The following is an 18,008-nucleotide window of genomic DNA, read 5'->3' on the forward strand; positions in this document are numbered from 1 at the left end:
AGTCCAACATTCAAACCATTGCACTATGTTTGCAAAAGTAAGAGGGCCAACCAGATATTATGCTGATGTGAAACACAACATAGCTTACACCACCTTGTCCTTTTGTAATCAAATGGAATCACAGTTTTAAGGAATAACAAAAACCAAGACAAAGCAAACAAATTATTAAACAAAAGTTTTATATAGAAAAGCATACTGTAGTTTAATATTTATAATATTTATATTAAAAGAAGCTTGAATTAAATGTTACTGGTAATCCCAAATGGAATAAGCCCATTGAATCAATTGCTAAATGCTAAATTAATACTTGCATAAATTCAATTGATTCAATGGGTATCAGTCAAGTTGGGACTACTAATTGAATTGAATTGTTGATGCTTTTTACAAAATATATTGTGAAGTGATGAAATATATAGGGTATATAACAACACTGTGCATTCTAGTAAGAAATCTTCTCTCTTTCCCCCCAGCTGAGCAGAGCCATACCTAATCTGTGACAATGAAGAAAAGAATGAATCAAGAAACAAATCAATTGATCACCCACAACTAAGCAACCCCCTTGTTTAGTAAGCCTGTTGTTTCATGTAAACAGAACAAAACCAGTCACAAGCCATCTGTTCAATTGTTTTATTTGGATAATTAGTTAATTAACGTGCACAGAGAGGGTGGCAGAAGTGAAACAACCAGTTGAAATCCAAATAACACAATTATTCCAGTCACCAAGGTTATAAGCAGAGATATTTTAGATACATCAATGAATCCAAAGAGGCAGATAAAGAAAAGGCAATAAGAGTTTTCAGTATCCCATTTCAGGAACAAAAACTAATAAAGTATGAAAAGTTGGTGCTAATATTCAAGCAGCACCTTGTAAGATAACTACAATTTTATATTAATGCACAGAATATGCACCACAGAATCCAGTGTGGTGTAGTGGTTTGAATGGATTAGAATGATGGGAGGCTAGCATCTGAATCCCTCCTTAAAATATGGAAATGCACTGAGGAACTTGACTAAGTAACATTGCATCTCCCCCAATGAAAAAAAATTGCAAATCCCATTTAAATAAATCTTGCCAGTATAGTGTGATAAGATCACTGTATGTTGGAGTAAACTTGAAGGGACATAGCAACATATGCACCAGAAGCAAAATGAATGCTGGAAATAGGTGATTTAAAATATGTGCATATATGCAAATAAAAAGAAAATTTGAACTATAAAAAGTGAACAGCTTAGATACAGCTTAGATCCAAATTGAAGGTTTATTGCCACATTGACCATTATATTAATGCTAGCCTCTAACCTTAATAATAATTTATTTGCAAACAGACAGTTGCAATATGCGACTTCGCTTCCCAGCAACTCTGTGGACTGGTAGGTATTGTACTTTGGATTTATACAGTAGTAGGATGGGTCAGCCTAAAATTGTTTTTAAGGGGATTAATAAAACAGTGTCCTGAAATTGACACTGTGATAAATATCTTAGTTATGACAAAAGACTGAAGACAAAACTGAATCACCATAAAATGTCAGATACCAAACATTACCACATAAGCATTTGGACTGATGGTTAATATCACACGGAAGAGTGATTTGATGACACATAGCTTGCTTTTACACCATCTGGATCAGGGCATACCTGACAACAGAAATATACATTAAGAAGAGATTCTTTATCTTCAGTGAACAATAATTTATAAATGACATTTCTAACTTTAAACCTTAAGAATCTTCAGGTGTTACCTCTGCAGAATACTTCCAGCATTAATCCTGAAGTATCTTCAAATTTAAAGTTAGAAAGATTATTTGTAAACTATTGTTTATTTCTGCTCCTTTTTAAAGAGGTCTGTATGGGGGGACGGTATTCAGAAAGTTTCATTTCAATAGGAATTTGCCATGTTCTTCACAGAGTATCTCCAATGGGTGGATAGTCTTAGGGTAGACCCTATGCAAGTGATATTATGTGCAAGTAGGTTGGCTTTATGTAAAAAGTATCCTGACAAGAGCACATATGTTATATGTAGCATGCCATGACGTGATATGCAGGATGTCATGAAGTTGTATACAACATACAACATTATGAAGTACAGTAACCATGTTCACCTGCACTGTGTTCGGAATATTAAATGTGGATGTGGAAAGCAGGAAAGGATGGGCATGTCACCTCAATGTCTACACACTGACAGGAAAGGTTTGAAGAGGAAATATAATATAGGGATTGTACATACAGATGGCTGAACGCTGCCCCTTTGTACCTGGATGGGGGCTGCAGCAACCCCATGCCGCAGCCTCCATAGGAAGGAAAAAGAAGCCCCCAAAAGGGGCTTCTTTTGACATTTCAGAAGGGGTGTCATAAGAGCCGCAACATGAGGTCATGATGCCCCTTCTGCACAGCGCCGTTTGGGAGCTGCACCTAGCGTGCGTCATCATGGCATGCTCTGTGTGGATGGGCACATGCCATAATGATGGCTGGACAGCACTGTAAGGGCTTCAAGTGCACAAACATTCAGCCCTCATTGCGCATACAGGCCGGCACAAAGTGCCGGTCTATACAAGCCCATAGTTACAACATCCAATGGGTTTTGCACTGATAATTGCACAGGGATCCTGATCTCACGGAATATTGTACTGTACCCTTACTCTTCAGATGTTCCTCATCAATATAAGAAATGCCAGGCATGAGTACTCCAACTGTCCTCCATGCCTACATTTTTATTATGCCCAGAAGACACATAGATGTGTAGCAATTAAGAGTGCAATCCAGGCTGCAGCTACACTGCAGAATTAATGCAGTTTGACACCATTTTAACTGTCATGGCTCAATGTTATGGAATTTTGGAATTTGTAGTTTTGTGAGATATTTAGTCTTCTTTGTCATAGAGCTCTGGTGCCACAAGCTACAGATCTCAGGATTCCATAGGATGGAGCCATGACAGTTAAGTACTGTCAAACTGCATTAATTCTGCAGTGTGCCAACCCTTCCTTTTACATTAAACCCAATATAATTTTGGTTCTGTAGGCAAATATAGCAGATGTGAGTTCTGATTCTCTGTCACAGAACTCTCCAGAGGCCATGTGGGCTACCAAAGTTGAGGAAAAGAACAAAAATGGAAGTTGATGGAACTTCATTTCTGGTTATAGGGTTGGGGATGGACATCATTTGGTGTTAAACACTGAAGGGAAGCTCAGCAACATCTTTAAAAAGTCATTTCCCACTCCAGCCAGCTTCCAAGAGTGGCAACCCATGGGGCAGGAAGAAGAGGTAGTCTGGAAAGGTTAAGGTTCTCAGAAACAGCCTTTAGAGGTTGGACTTTGTCCCTGATTTTGAGGAGGAGTGTGCTCTGTGTTAATTCATTCTCTGTGGCTATTAGTTTGTTACTCAAGAATAATCCCTTCTGGAAGCACAGGGGATTTAAATAAAACAAGCATAAGATTCAGCTGCAGGGTAGTTACTGGGTTTTTTTAATAGATTAAAAAAAAAACCTTTCACGCAAAATATCAGATTGGTTGCATGGTGCCATTATTTCATTTAGTTTTCAAAGAGTTTGTACAAAGCCATAGCATCTGTAAAAAATAATCTGAACCCACATTAGCACTGCTGACAAAGCTCTCCCTCCTCTAATAGCTTTTAGAAACATTGCAGTTTTCATGCAAATTAGCCCCTAAGAGACAAAAGAGGAAAATAAATATTTGTTTTTCATTCAATGAGCCTGTTATGTTTTATCTGCCCTGACCCTCCCCTTGCCTTATGAACAGCAGACACATGCAAACAGTGTCATTAGAAAAGAATGGCCTTCTTCACAAATAAACATAGATTTGCCTGTAATTTCCTTTATATCTTTTAGCATTTCCATTTTGAGCAATCCATCTGCAGCATGTCGATCCTTGGTAGTAAAATTAAATACAGGAATTAATAAAGAGTTGTTCATGTAGAAAGGATTTTAATGGTTTATTTGGGTAAAAGGATGTCTAATTGTTCAAACATAGTGCAACCGCCTTTGCTTTGGCCATCTGCTGTTGCGGGGGGTGGAGGGCTTTGCAGTCAAGGAATACTTTCCTTGGTTTACAAAACAGTACCCAGCCACAAATGCTGAAAGAACCCATTGGAAACTTATTATTTGGCTCATAAAATGCATACAAAGTTGACTAGCACTCTGAATGACTCATGCCTTATTTGTGCCACAGCAGCTGAGAAGATCCAGCTTTTAGTCAGGAATAAGCTGGTATATGAGGACAGGTTACGAGGGATTAGAATTTTGCTGGTTTTAAAGGACTTTCTTTGAAGATCTGAAGAAGGCATCATTGTGACTGATAGACTGATAAATTCATTTTTCAGTCACATAATAAAATTGACCATTTAGATAACCAGTTGGGCTACTTCACTCCTTTTGTCTTTCAGTGTGCTAAATTTGAGACAAAATCAAACATAGGCCCTGTCCACACTTGTATGTGCTCAGCACATGCCTAGTATTCATTCATTTTATACCCCATCTTTCCACCAACATGGGACCAAAGACAGCTGTTGCCTAAATTGCAAGGGGTTCCAAGAGGGCACCCAGAAATTGCATTCAATGGGAAATTGATTTAGCTCAATGCAGTTTGCTAATTAGTTTCTTTTATTTATTAAAAGAGAAATTAACATACACACTAAGCGCTCTCTCTCTCTCTCTCTCTCTCTCTCTCACACACACACACACATGCACACGCACACGCGCACACACAGGAACTAAGATATTAAAAAAGGTGGTATTGAATAACAAATTAAAGGATAGTAATAGGCAGTGCTTACCAGTTACAAGGCCAGGTTCCAATCTGGGAGAAAGATTGGAGTTGAATGTGACCCAGTATGCTTGCTGCATGCTACAGTCAACAGTGCTGAGGGATCTTGAATGTGATAGAGTTTGTGCCTAATTGCAATTGGACCAAATTGCTATTGTTCAGGCATATGTATTTATAGCAAGAAATAAATCCCGGGGCAGAGTTTAAGGAGTTAAATAGCTTTTCAAGAGTTAAATGAGTTTCCCAGGAGAGAAGAATGGAATGAAATATGCAATTGGCTTTAATGTCCTCAAACAAAAATAATTTCATTCCCAAAAGGAAACTCCCTCTGTTTGTAATATGCAAGCAGTTTCTGGATCCAGTTCTTACCATCACACTCCTTAATGAAGGGATTATGCTGATTTCGATTCTGAGGGATCTCATCTCAGCTAAGTGCCTTGGCTTCTCTCACACTGAGCCATCTGGATTCCCTAATATGGTTTGACTGGTTTCCTGAACTGGAGAGCCCCCTTTTGGCTGCTTGCCTAAAGCATCACTTTTTTATATTAAAATTTGATATCAAAGAGGAGTGACTGAGGGCTGGATCCTGGGGTAAGACAGCTACAACATCAAATGATAAAGTGTGAAAGACCCTAAGCTGGAAAGTATGGTTCTAAATATCTGCAAAGACACAATAATAATAATAATAATAATAATAATAATAATTTATAGCCCACCTCTCCCCAGAGGATTGAGGAGGGTAACAATTATAAAATACCATAATAATAATATATAGATAACATAATAAAATAACATAATCCCCTTAGCCCAATTAAAACTACAAACCATCATAAAATACATTCAAATTACTAAAGCCAATCTAAATTAAACCTCATTAAAATGAGGCATTATAGGACAAACAAGGCAAACCATATCAGTGTCCATCTGTCAGGGAATGCCTATGTGCTAGAAAGTTTCCTATAGTCAAATAGACCTCAAGTATAGAACCAAATTACAATCCTAAATCATATCTGTCAAACATTCCACTATGTGCAATGAGGTTTACTCCCTGGTGTAGGCTTAGGACTTCAGGGATAGGGCAGAATCTTTCTAGCACAGTACACTGGTGGTCACAAATGTTTTAGGGTCATATGGTGACAAAAATCTGGAAAGGCTCCAAAGTAGATATTACTTCAGTGCTTTATTATTTTTATTATTATTATTATTATTATTATTATTATTATTACATTTATTTGTATCCTGCCCAAGTTCTATCCTGGTTTTCATTTTGTTTCCACTACCTGAGCCAGCAGTTACACTGGCATCCAACAGGATGCTGCAATGAGCTTGTGGTTGTGTCCTTGTGTGCCTCCAAGTCATTTCCAACTTATAGTAGCCCTAACATGAACTATCATGGTGTTGTCATTATTGCTGTTTTTGCAAGAATCAGTCAAGGGTTGCGATTACCTTCCTCTTAAGATGAGAGTGTGTGACTTTCCCAAAATCACCCATTGGGTTTCCATGGTTAAGCTGGGATTCAAGCTCCAGTCTTCCAACACATAAAACACCATGCTGGTGAAGTAAAGTATGCTTACTTACCTGATTTTGATGCGTTACAGACTGCCCACAAAGGGCGGTCTGCCAGCCCCTCCGCTTCCACCGCCAGGAAGCCTCAGCCTCTAAACAGGGAGGCTTCCCACCGGTCGAAAAAGAAGCCCCAAAAAGCGGCTTCTTTTTCTGGCGTCCTTGTGATGTCACAAGGCACCAATGGCACACTTGTGACATCACAAGTGGGCCGAGACATGCGGACACTAGGCAGTACCCAGACTGTTGGGGGCAAATTAGCTTACAGTTGTAAACCGCTTAGACACTGCTTAGGCGGTATGAAGCGGTATATAAATGAAGCTTGTTTTGTTTTGTTTGTTTGTTTTTAAGGGCGCCACCATTTTCCGCCCCCAGTACGTACTAGGGTTAGCCTAGTACGTACTAGGGTTAGGGAGCGTATAAATGGTGTGCGCTCCCTAACCGTTTTGCTGCTGCCGCCACGCTACAAACTGCAGGTCCGTAACGCGCCTTTAGCTAGGTAATCAAGTGACTTGCCTAACTTTATTTGAAACTACTAGTTCCGTCTCTCTCTCGCTCTCTCTCATACACAAATGTACATGCACACAGACAAACCCATATCAGTGGCAGGGAAAGTTTTGCCACTTAAAAAAAAAACAGTGCTTTTTAAGTCACCTATCCAAAGAAAAATAGCCATTGTCTTTCGGTTTGTAATTATTAGCATATGTCTACACATATACACTTTAAACCTATATAGATCATTTGTACCTTCCTTGATGTCCAATGCAAAGAAACCCAGCCACTTCCCAGTGGAATTCTTGTGAAGCAGCCCCACTTCTTTGTAGTCAAACAACAAATCAGGTGGGGTTTTGGTTGAAATTTGCAAGTCTAAAGCTGTCACTTGCAAAGTAGCATTTGAAACTGCTACCATGTTTGCCTCATGTAGATCAGTATCAAATTAAATTTCCCTATTGTTGCTCTTGTGTTGGTAGCACAATGCAGGGAGTGTTGCTTGCTTCATCTCCATCTTTCTAACGGTGACATCCTTTTCAGTTTAAATTATACAGAAGTGAATCATTATTGAGGCCTCCTGTTTACCATCTTTAGAAGATTTAATTTATCCCAATAAACATTGTGAAACAGACCTTTTGGATTCACAATGACATATAATTTACTTGGAACAAATGCTTCTGGGGCCAGTATAAAGACTATTCATCAAGCCAATCTGAATCCGAGGCATCCTAGAAGAAAAGAATCCTTTGTCTAATTGTTTTCCATCACAAACAACATGTGGGAAAGAGATTTAGGCAATATTTTCAAACACTGCAAGCAACATAATTATTGTCATCTGCAAAGCTTGTGATAGTTTTGCAATCATGGTTGCACTTTATCTTTAAATCATCCATTCACTGTAACCAATTACAAGTTTGCCATTGATGGAGTGTTCAATAATATTAAATGCAAACCCCCAGATTTCAACATGACTGCATTTGCTACAAAAGCCAACAAAAGCCAGGAAATTGGAAGGCAAGGTCTTATGTGCAGTACTTTGGTATAACAGAGCATAGAGAAGCGGGGCACAAATCAAAAAAAGATCAATTTCCAATAAAGAGTTCTGCTTAATTCTACATTTCCATTTTTGTAAGAGATGTGGAGATAAACACTGACCTTTACATAGCATTGTGTTCAAGGTTGGAGTTGTCCAACTTCTCAAGAAACTGGCCAACAGCTGGAACTATTTGACCCATTATGGGATCAACTGACTATGTAATAATTTTTGCTGTACCTTCTCAGCATCAAAAAGAAGCAGAGTCTCAGAACAGATGGGGAGGAAGCTGAGAACATTAAATAGAACATTTATAGATATTAGGTTAATAATCAATTTATTTGGCTAAGAATACCTAGCTTAGAACTCAATTTAAAAGTTAATTTTTTAGAAGATGATTGTACCTATTCCAAACATATCCCAACCAATAGTGACAACAGCTATTGAGGTTCATTTGTTGTAGTGGATTATATGTTTCATTGCATGAATCAATTTATCAGTTCCACCCTTTCTATCCTTCATACTCTATCTATCTATCTATCTATCTATCTATCTATCTATCATCTATCTACCTACCTATCTATCTATCTATCTATCTATCTATCTATCTATCTATCTCTAATTTAAATGTTTGTTCTGATTTTCAACAAGTGTTGCCTAACAACAAATAAAATAAAGATAAAAGTATAAAATAATCCTTTTAAACACGATGAGGACAAGGGGATTGACCGCAGTTTAGGAGATATACCCACAATACTGGTGAATTATTGGCCAGTTTCCAATATCCCTTTCTTGGGCCACATTCTAGAACAGATATTTTTGACTTGTGCTCCCAACATTCCTGACTGTTGGGCAAGTTGGCTGAGGTTTCTGGGAATTGAAGCCCAAAACACCTGGAGGGCTAAAATTTGGGAATCACTGTTCTAGAGCATGCTAGTTTCCTAGCTGCAGGTGTTCCTGGATGAAATGGATTATCTGGATCCATCTTAATCAGGCTCCAGGCCTGGCTATGTTGTGAACACAGTTTAGATCACCTTAGTGGGTGACCTCCACCAGGAATGGGACAGAAGGAGTGTGTCCTTGTTAGTTCACTGGACCTTTTCTTTCAGTACCATTGACCATGGTATCTTTCTGGGGCACCTATTGGGATGGGACATGGGGGCACTGTTTTATAGTGTTTCCAGTCCTTCTTGGATGGATGAACTCAGAAGGTGGTGCTGAAGAATTTCTGTTCAACCTCCTGGCCATAGGTCTGTGGGGTGCCTCAGGGTTTGTTTCTATCTTCCACACTGGAGTTTATCACACTAGTGCGATTCTGCGGGCAAATGGGAGTTAAATGCAATTTAACATGAAGAAAACCCAGAAATGCCCAAAGTTTATCACATGATGGTGTAGTTAACATGAAATAACGCAAAGTTAAACCACAGTTAAAGCAGAGAAAACCAGGGAGCAATACAGCATCTGCTATGTGAGGCAGTCATCTCTCTGTGTGTTAATGAGAGGGCCAACACTGTCATTGCTTTATTTGTGTGCTTCTTTTACTTAGGAGATCATACCTAAAGTATCTTTTGTTGTAGATATGAAAGACCTCCAAGGGCTCTTGTTATTAGCAGCCCTGCTCAGGTTTTGCAAACAAAGGCGGGTTACAGACCACCTATTTGGGGCGGGCTGTACCCACCCCTTTCCCCGGTGTATCGGGGCCTCAGTGGTCAGAACAGCAGCCGCTGAGGCCCTGATCCGCCGCTTTCCAGGCTGCGGGGAAGCGGCAAAACGACGCTTCCCCGCAGCCTGAAAAGGGGTGTCCTTGGGGCTTCAAGCCCCAAGGACACCCCGCCGCGGCAGGGAGGAGGAGAAAGGCTGCGCCCAGCAAAGCAAAGTGGTGCCGCAAACCAGGAAGGAGCTCTGAAATGGAGGTCCTTTCTGGTTTGCGCTAAGGGTGCCCTAGGCGCCCTGGCGCGGAGCGAGGACATCACGTCCGCGACGCCCCGTATAGAGGCGGCGCGGCCGTGACGTCCTCATGGCGGCAGCCATCTGGAACGGCCGCCGTAATTTTTTAGCACCTCCCTAACCCTAGTACGCGCTCCGCGCGTACTTTCATGGCGGTGTGTAACCCACCTTAGGCTCAGCTCAAGGCTTCCTCGACAGAGTCAAACTGGATGTGCTGTGGACTTCCTCTTTTCCTGGTGCCTTCCACTTTTCTCAGCATTATCATTTTTTCCTATGACTCAGTTGTCCCATAGTATGTCCAAACTACATGGTATGTCCAAACTACAATAGCCTCAGTTTGGTCATTTTGCTGTCTAGACAGAGTTCTGATTTGCTTTGCTCTAGGATCCATTTATTTGTCTTTTGAGCAGTCTATGCTATCCACTGCACTCTCCTCCAGCATAACATTTCAAATGAGTTTGTTCTCTTCCTCTCAGCTTTCTGTCCAGCTCTCACAACCATACATAGAAATTGAAAATACTGTGGCATGAGCTATTTTGACTTGGCCAATTAATTATATGGGCGGGTTACAGATTGCCGCTTTGTGGCGGTCTCCCGCCGCCACCGCTTGCTCCGTGAGGGAGCCGCAGCAGCCACACCGCGCGGCTCCCGCGCGGAGCAAAAAAGGAGCTCCAAAATGGAGCTCCTTTTTGCGGTGCCTCTATGATGTCGCGAGGCGCCGCTGGCGCATTCGTGACATCATAGGCGCCGCGACACATCTGGACGCTATGCGTCCGATACGTACAACATGGCGGCCCCCATGTGGAAGGGGCGCCGCCATGTTGTACGTATGGAATACGTACTAGGGTTAGGGGGGTGCAGAAGCACCGCCCCTTCCTAACCCTAATACGTATTCCATACGTATTTTTTGGCGGTCTGTAACCCGCCTTAGATTTGTAATTAAGGGTCTTACCTAGTTCCTTTATAGCTGCCTTTCCAAGACTACATCTTTTTCTGATTTCTTGATTATGGTCTCCATTTTGATTAATAACTGTGCTGAAATATAGAAAATCTTTAATTATTTATATTTATCCCTCACCCTAAAGTTATGTACATTGTGTTCTCTTTGTGTGTTGTTTTCTTAATGTTGAAGTGTAGCCCTGCTTTTGCCATTTTTTCCTTGACTTTCAGTAGAAGTCATTCTAATTCTTTGCTATTTCCAGGTGTCATTTGCATATCTGCAACTTTTTATGTTTTTCCTCCAATGTTCATGCCTTCTTCCTGAGTCTAATGCTGCTTTCCATTTATGTTCTGCATATAAATTAAACAAATAAGGTGCTAAAATGCAGACTTGTCTGACCACCTTGATCATGGGAAACTATTGTGTTTCTCCATATTGTATCCTAACATTGGCCCCTTGTACAGGTAACATATCAGGATAATAAAATATTGTGGTACCCCATTTCTTTAAGAACAAATCAGAAAAGCAGTTTATCAAGCTTAAAAAAGAGCTGATAGGAATACAGGAAAGAGCCTTGTCAACTATATAACAAAGCTATGGAGCTCCCTGTCCTTCTTTGATTGCCTTTGGGCACCAAGTTAATACTGGTTTCTCCCCATGTGGTCTGACTAAATCTTAATTTTTTATCTTCTGACATAAAAATCAGGTTCCTTCTGGTTTGACATTATTTCAAAAATGAGGCCTAGTCATAATTATTGTAATTATAATGAGGAGTGTGGGATGTTGTAAATGTATATGCATGTTACCTGCATTTAAAAGTGAAAGACTTCAGGCAAATCTTCAGAAAAAGAAGCTTCAGCTTTGCATACAAAGTTTGGACTTGTGCAATCAATGGTTGGGATTCTTTTGGTCAATCAAAACCAAAGTAGACCTATTGAATCAATTGCTACTCAACCCCTGGAATAATGAGACCAGACACAAGAGATGGGATGAAACAGGGCCATTTATTGACCTATTTATTAAATTCTTAATGGAACTGCAACTAATACCTAACAAATCCAAGTGTGGGAGAAGCTGCATCTGGTGTCTTACTCTGGACCACCTCTGCAGCTTATCAAGGACAATCACAACAACCCAAAATCTGGGTTGCTTGCTGTCCACCTGCATAAGGAAGTCTAACCAGAAAGCCCCCTCTCCAATCCACAAAGATTAAAGTCAGGAGGTTTCTTTCAAGCCAGACCTAGGGGCAATTTCTTTCTACCATCCCCCAGGTCACAAGGCCTAAAGAGGTGGTTCCAGAAATGTCCCTTCCACCCAAAGGTGCTCACCAAAATATAATTCAAATATTCATGCCAAAATTAAATAATTAAATAAACACAATTAGAATTAAAAGTTTTTAAGACAAATTGAGTATTATTGTGACACTACCCTAGCCAATTTCCCATGTACCAATGGAAACAGTATGGAGTAGGCAAAAAACCCGTAGAAAAGAGGAAAAATTCCTGCCCAGCCTTGAGACAACCAAGTAAAACTTCACACTATACCAGCGGTGGGTCAATGACAAACTTTGCAATGAGACCAACGGGGAGTGACAGGCAAAGCTTGCCACTGGCCACACCCTCAGCAATCTCACCCCATGGCAGTGCCATGGTCTCAACCAGTGAGAGTACAGCAAACAGCCCATCCCAGCTCCAACTCCTCTGTCATGGAGGGGGTTGGCTGACCATTGTTGAATGGTGAGTCAACACATAGATAATGTCCATTGATTCAATTGCTCTCCTGCAGTTGGATATAACAGATTTAGAAGTCAAAGACATAGCTGTCTTAGTATGGAATATCAGTGTGCAAAGGGATCATGTAGTACCTTAGAGGCTAACTGAGAGAAAGTTGTAGCATAAGCTTTTCTAAGAAAGTAAACTAAGTCTATGAAAGCTTATGCTACAACTTCTTTCTCTTATGGACAATTCAGATTGGCACTTTGTGCTGTCCTGCATGCATACTAGGGCTGAACTAGGGTTAGATGTTCACATGCTCCAAGCCCTAGTTCCACTGCCCAGACACCATTATGGCATGCTCCCGTCCACATTGTGCATGCCACGATGATATCTGTGTCGCGCAGTGCCCAAACAGTGCTACGCACAAGGGGCATCATCAAGGCGTGAAAGTGCACCTGCTGGGAGGCAAAGAGAATGAGTTATTTTTGTTCCCACCAGATGCTGTGCCATGTGGTTGCCGTGGCCTCCTTCTACAGCAAAAACGGGTGGTCGGGAGCCGCCCATCTGTATAGGCCCTTAGTCTCCAAAAGGCTACAAGATTCTTTTGCATACTAATAAAAGTTAGGTTTATTTGTGTATTGTGATTCCTTTTCTAATTGATTTTTGCAGTGATTTGCTATTGACATATTGTCTCCCAGGGTTGGTGGGTGCTGATAGTCACACTATAAAGTGTGATTTCATCTTGACAAAACAGTATATCTTCATATGACCTAACATGTAAATCATTCATAAATTTAAGCTTATTATCCAAGCAGGATTATCCAAGTAGTGTTGGGCTGGGGGGAAGGATAAGGACAGCTCTACTAGAAATGGCACAGTTTTTGCTGTTCCTGGAAAACAGCCCACTGTTATGACTTGTTATTTCATGCCTATTCTAGCCCCTTTCAGATTTAATGTGGAGTAAATTGAATGTGCATGAGGAACATGACATTGTGACAGGAGACTCTGCCCTGGATCTGTGCCCATTCATTAGAATCTCTGGAGACAGCTCCTGCACATATAGTGGTCTCTATAGCATTCTTTGACATACCTAGATTGGGGGCGGAGTTTGCCCCATCTAAATTCATGTTTCACCACATGGCTGACTGAAAAGGGCTTTCATTTTTCTTAAATGCAACCCAAATTAGATTCCTCATTGCAGTCTGATCTGTGACAGCTTGATGGCTCACTTTTTGATTGTGAATCACTGTGAAACCTATGTCTGTGACAGCACTGCTGGTTTTCTCCAACACTGCATTTTAAGCATTTGAGTTTGGTGTAATACTCTACATTCATCTTCACTGAATTACGTATTTATTGCTTCCTATCCAATGTTCCTAATACATCCAGGCCATTTTGAATTTTATTCCTTTCCCTTTTGGAATTTTCAGTGACTCACAATTTTTATATTATTAAAAGATCCTTTTCTGAATTCTATATTAACAATGATTGGGTGGGGGAAGCTTTATGTATGACTAGCTATAGAAACAACTTTATTGCCAATGAATGAATGTATACTGTCTGTCTGTCTGTCTTACACACACACACACAGCAAATCTGAGTATGTTTACTCTAAGGTAACTCCCTGTATGCTCGGTGGGGCCCATTCCCTAGTAAAGACTGACCTTCCCCAAATTAATGACCTTCAGATTTGTTGGTCTAAAACTACAATTATCCCCAGGCAGCATGATCATTCTGCTGGCGGATGATGGAGGTTGTAATCCAACATTTCTTGAGGGTGTAAATGTGGGTTTAGGGAAAGTTTCTGTAGACTGTATATTTTAAATACTGACATCAGAAATACATATTACACTAATATGAAGCCTAGAACATATTTTTTAAATCCATTCACTTGTGTATATCTTATAGAAAAAAGTAGTTTAAAATAAAAATAACAGAAGATACAAATAAGAGAAGATTTTTAAAGACATGTATAGTAATGAAGGACAATGAACTGATTGGCCTGACATGTATTTATGTCTAAATATCTTAAAGGTCTTTTATATCAGGTCTGAATATCAGGCTCATGTTTAAAGACAGGCCCTACACCCTAGAGAATTCACAGATTACTTCTCATTCATGTGACATGATTTACTGGCAGTTGTAATTCTCAGCCTCCAGTTTTGGCAGCGACACTTTGGACAACAGGAAAAAGAAACCCTTTACAGTTATGCTGGATAAAAAGCTTCAACAGCTGAGGGAAAGCATTTAATTTAGCACATTGGAGGAGGTTTTGTTTTTGTTTTCAAGAATCAGAATAGGCATCATCTTAGGGCACAAGTAAAAATACTTAACTGAATGCATGTAATCCATAAGAAAACGAATTTCAAACATTTAATTAGCATAGAAACAGGCAATGCTATTCAATAGGTTATGAGGAAATCAAATAGTCATAGCTAGCAGCCACTCTTTTAAAACCAGAATTGGAGCACAACCCCCCAGGGGCTGTTTCCACCAATTTTCCAATAAATCATGTAATGACTTTTTAAAAAGACAGTTATTTAATTCTTGAATTAGAGCTACAGGAGCATAACCAAAGAGTGACAGCCCTCTTATGCCACCATGCTTTCATATGAACCTTTCAGAAAGTGTCTGACTAGGAAATGATGCATTAATTAGGTAAATGGGGATATGGGAGAGATTGGAATAAAATGCAGATGGCTGACCTTTCACGCAGAGATCAAAGTTCACTAAAAGGGAGAAAACGGGCATATTTTGTTTACAAGTCTACATGCCTTCTCTGTTCTCTCTGGTTCAAAATTTTGGCCACTCTCTAATTCATTCCAAAGCAGAAAGAGGTATTATAAACACTAGGTCCAATTTCCTGAATGGGAAGACATCAATGGCAAATAGTTAGTGCACAACTTTATATTTACAGTATATGAAATATCTTCATATGAAATAAAGAAATTTGTATTGTTCACAAATGGAAGTTTTCTCTCAGAAATTAGGATAAATAGACATTCCATAACAAACATTTCTTACAACACAATCATATATATAGGAATGCACTTTTAAAAAAAGGGCCTTCCAATGAACATTGAAATGTAGTGGTTTGTTACGAATAGTCCTAGGAAACCAGAAGATTTTAGTGACCTTTTCCAAATTAAAGTATTTGCTGTATATGAACATTAGTTTTGTTTTAATTGTTGTTGAGTGCCTTCAAGTTGTTTCTGACTTATGGCAACCTAAGATGAACCTATCATGAGGTTTTCTTGGCAAGATTTGTTCAGAGGAGGTTTGCCATTGTCATTCCCTGAGGCTGAAAGAATGTGATTTACCCAAGATCACTCAGTAGGTTTCCATGATTGAATGGGGATTTGAACCCTTGTCTCCAGAGTTGTAGTCCAACACCTAAACCACAACATTTTAAAATTACAATTATCCCTTTGGGGAACACACCTAATTACCCTTACCAGTTGTGTAGAAGCGGGAATTTCAGTAGGTCTTGCTTGTTACCCTGTTGAATGACAAGCAACAGCTTCTGAAATTCCCTTTTCTACACAACCATTAAAGACACAGGAGCCTCCTTTAGTTTTCAGACTGCCAATCCTACTAATGATCACTTAGCAGAGTATAAGAATCAGCTCAAAACAATATCTCCATATATGAATATGTCTGAGTTGTAAAATACAACACACTCCAAAACAACAATACCTTCACTGGCTAACTAAAATTCACAAAATACATTGTGCAAGCTTTTGAAACTTCACTGGCTTCTTCAACAGGCAAAAATATTGAAAATCATAGTAGAGAAGAAAAGTGACTCTGGCCCGATACAGACAGACCAAGGTAAAGCTGCTTCGAGTCACTTTGGAGGTATGCTGTTGAAATGATGCATGCGTTCTAAGAGTCCAGAAGTCGTGCCGAAGCCACAATCCAGTTCTAAGGACTGGAGCGCAGCTTTGGCACAATTTCCGGACTCTTAGTTCACATGCATCATTTAAACAGCATACCTCCAAAGTGACTCAAAGCAGCTTTATTTTGGTCTGTCTATATGGGGCCAATGTTAGAGTCAGAGATCTACATTTTGTCTCCTTTGTTACTTCTGTTTTCAGTTAAAATAGGACCCTACTGCATGGGGTTAAAACCCTGGCTTACCTTTCCCGAATTCAGCCCTAATTCAGGAGGCAGCCAGGTGTTATTGCAAATAAATTGCTGCCAAATTGCTACCTGGGTCCATCCCAGATGCAGCCTGGGGCCTGTAAGCTGCTTCGGTGGCCATTTTTATAAGTGGAAGCAGTGATTCAGCAGTGATTTCGTTGCAATAACACCCAGCTGCCTCCCAAATTAGGACTGAATTCGGGAAATGTAAGCTGGGGTTTTAACCCAATGCAATAGGGTCCATAGTCTGAAAGGGTCTCAATGCAGGTAGTGTGGTAGCATGGTTAACATTCAGAATTTTACTTAGGCTCAAGAGTTGAAAATTATAGTACTGAAATGAATTGAGGGCATATTTGTCAGGATGAAGGATTCAGTTCATGTCAAATTCTCTGCTTTGGAATGTAAACAACTCTGAATGGCTCCAGATTTTAAGTTGCTAGCCCAAATAAAAGGAAGTACTGCATAAACAGCTTGAGGACAGTGAAACAAAACATATAGATAATGGTTTGATTGATGGGTACCATGAGGCATAGAAACGTACATTAGGTGTAATATTTGAACATCCAATGAATATATAGGGGTGTAAATGTTTAATTCAATGTAACCAATGAATATGTAATTTGTAGTTTCCTTTGTTCAAAATACTATAAAAACTTGGTTCATTTTAGAATTGTGGTCCCAGTAATTTGGAAGAATTTCATGCTGGGAACAATGTTGCAGCTGAAAATAAACATGTTTCCTTTCCAGTCAAGCTCCTTGGTCTCCTTGCTGATTTCTGGTTAAAATTCTGGGTTTAAGATAATCAATAATCTATAATCTATAACCGTAAAGCCACTCACCTTTTTGGACATGCGGGGACTAGGGACAAAAGGCAATAAAAGACAGGTAATACATTTTTAACTCTATTAGCTACAGAAAAGTAAGTTCCCTTGAGATTCTGGCTGTCTATTCTGTGCAAAGCTAACTATCCCTTTCTTAGACAGAGAACATTGACGTTCTCAACATGTTCCTGAACTGTTACTTCTGAAAAAACATTTAGGTGTGACATAGGTGACACTTGCCAATTATAGTCCAAATAAAATAGTTTCACCTCTGTGGGAGGTAAAAAGAACTCAAAAGATGTAACTCCTAGTCCATTAGCTCCCTGTTGTTAAAGTTTCCTCCTTTCCAGCAAAATTTGCTATCTTCAAACTCAGGGAATATATTCAGGGATAGCCATGTTGGCCATGTAGCAAAACAGAATAAAACCCAAACCCCAAGTTTTATTTATACATCTAAAAGTTGTTTATGTTTGCCTGATGAATAAGCCAATGAAGCCTTGAAAGTTGGCATAATGCATTTTCTCCATTTTGGTTGGCCAAAAAAGGTATCAATGTTTTGTGGATTTTGGATTTTTTTT

General features: G+C 39.7%; 1 long non-coding RNA gene across 1 annotated transcript in view; it reads right to left on the reverse strand.

Annotated features, from left to right (window-relative positions):
- Positions 1–669: 669 nt before the first annotated feature.
- Positions 670–18,008, reverse strand: part of LOC121926558 — a 48,345-nt gene continuing 31,006 nt past the window's right edge. Inside the window, exons 2-4 of the long non-coding RNA XR_006103043.1 lie at positions 15,172–15,329; positions 7,987–8,153; positions 670–1,636 (exon numbers count right to left, since the gene is read on the reverse strand). This is a non-coding gene — a long non-coding RNA (uncharacterized LOC121926558). The remainder of the gene's footprint in view (positions 1,637–7,986; positions 8,154–15,171; positions 15,330–18,008) is intronic.

This window comes from Sceloporus undulatus, chromosome 3 (genome assembly GCF_019175285.1).
Source record: "Sceloporus undulatus isolate JIND9_A2432 ecotype Alabama chromosome 3, SceUnd_v1.1, whole genome shotgun sequence".
Lineage (NCBI taxonomy): Eukaryota > Metazoa > Chordata > Lepidosauria > Squamata > Phrynosomatidae > Sceloporus > Sceloporus undulatus.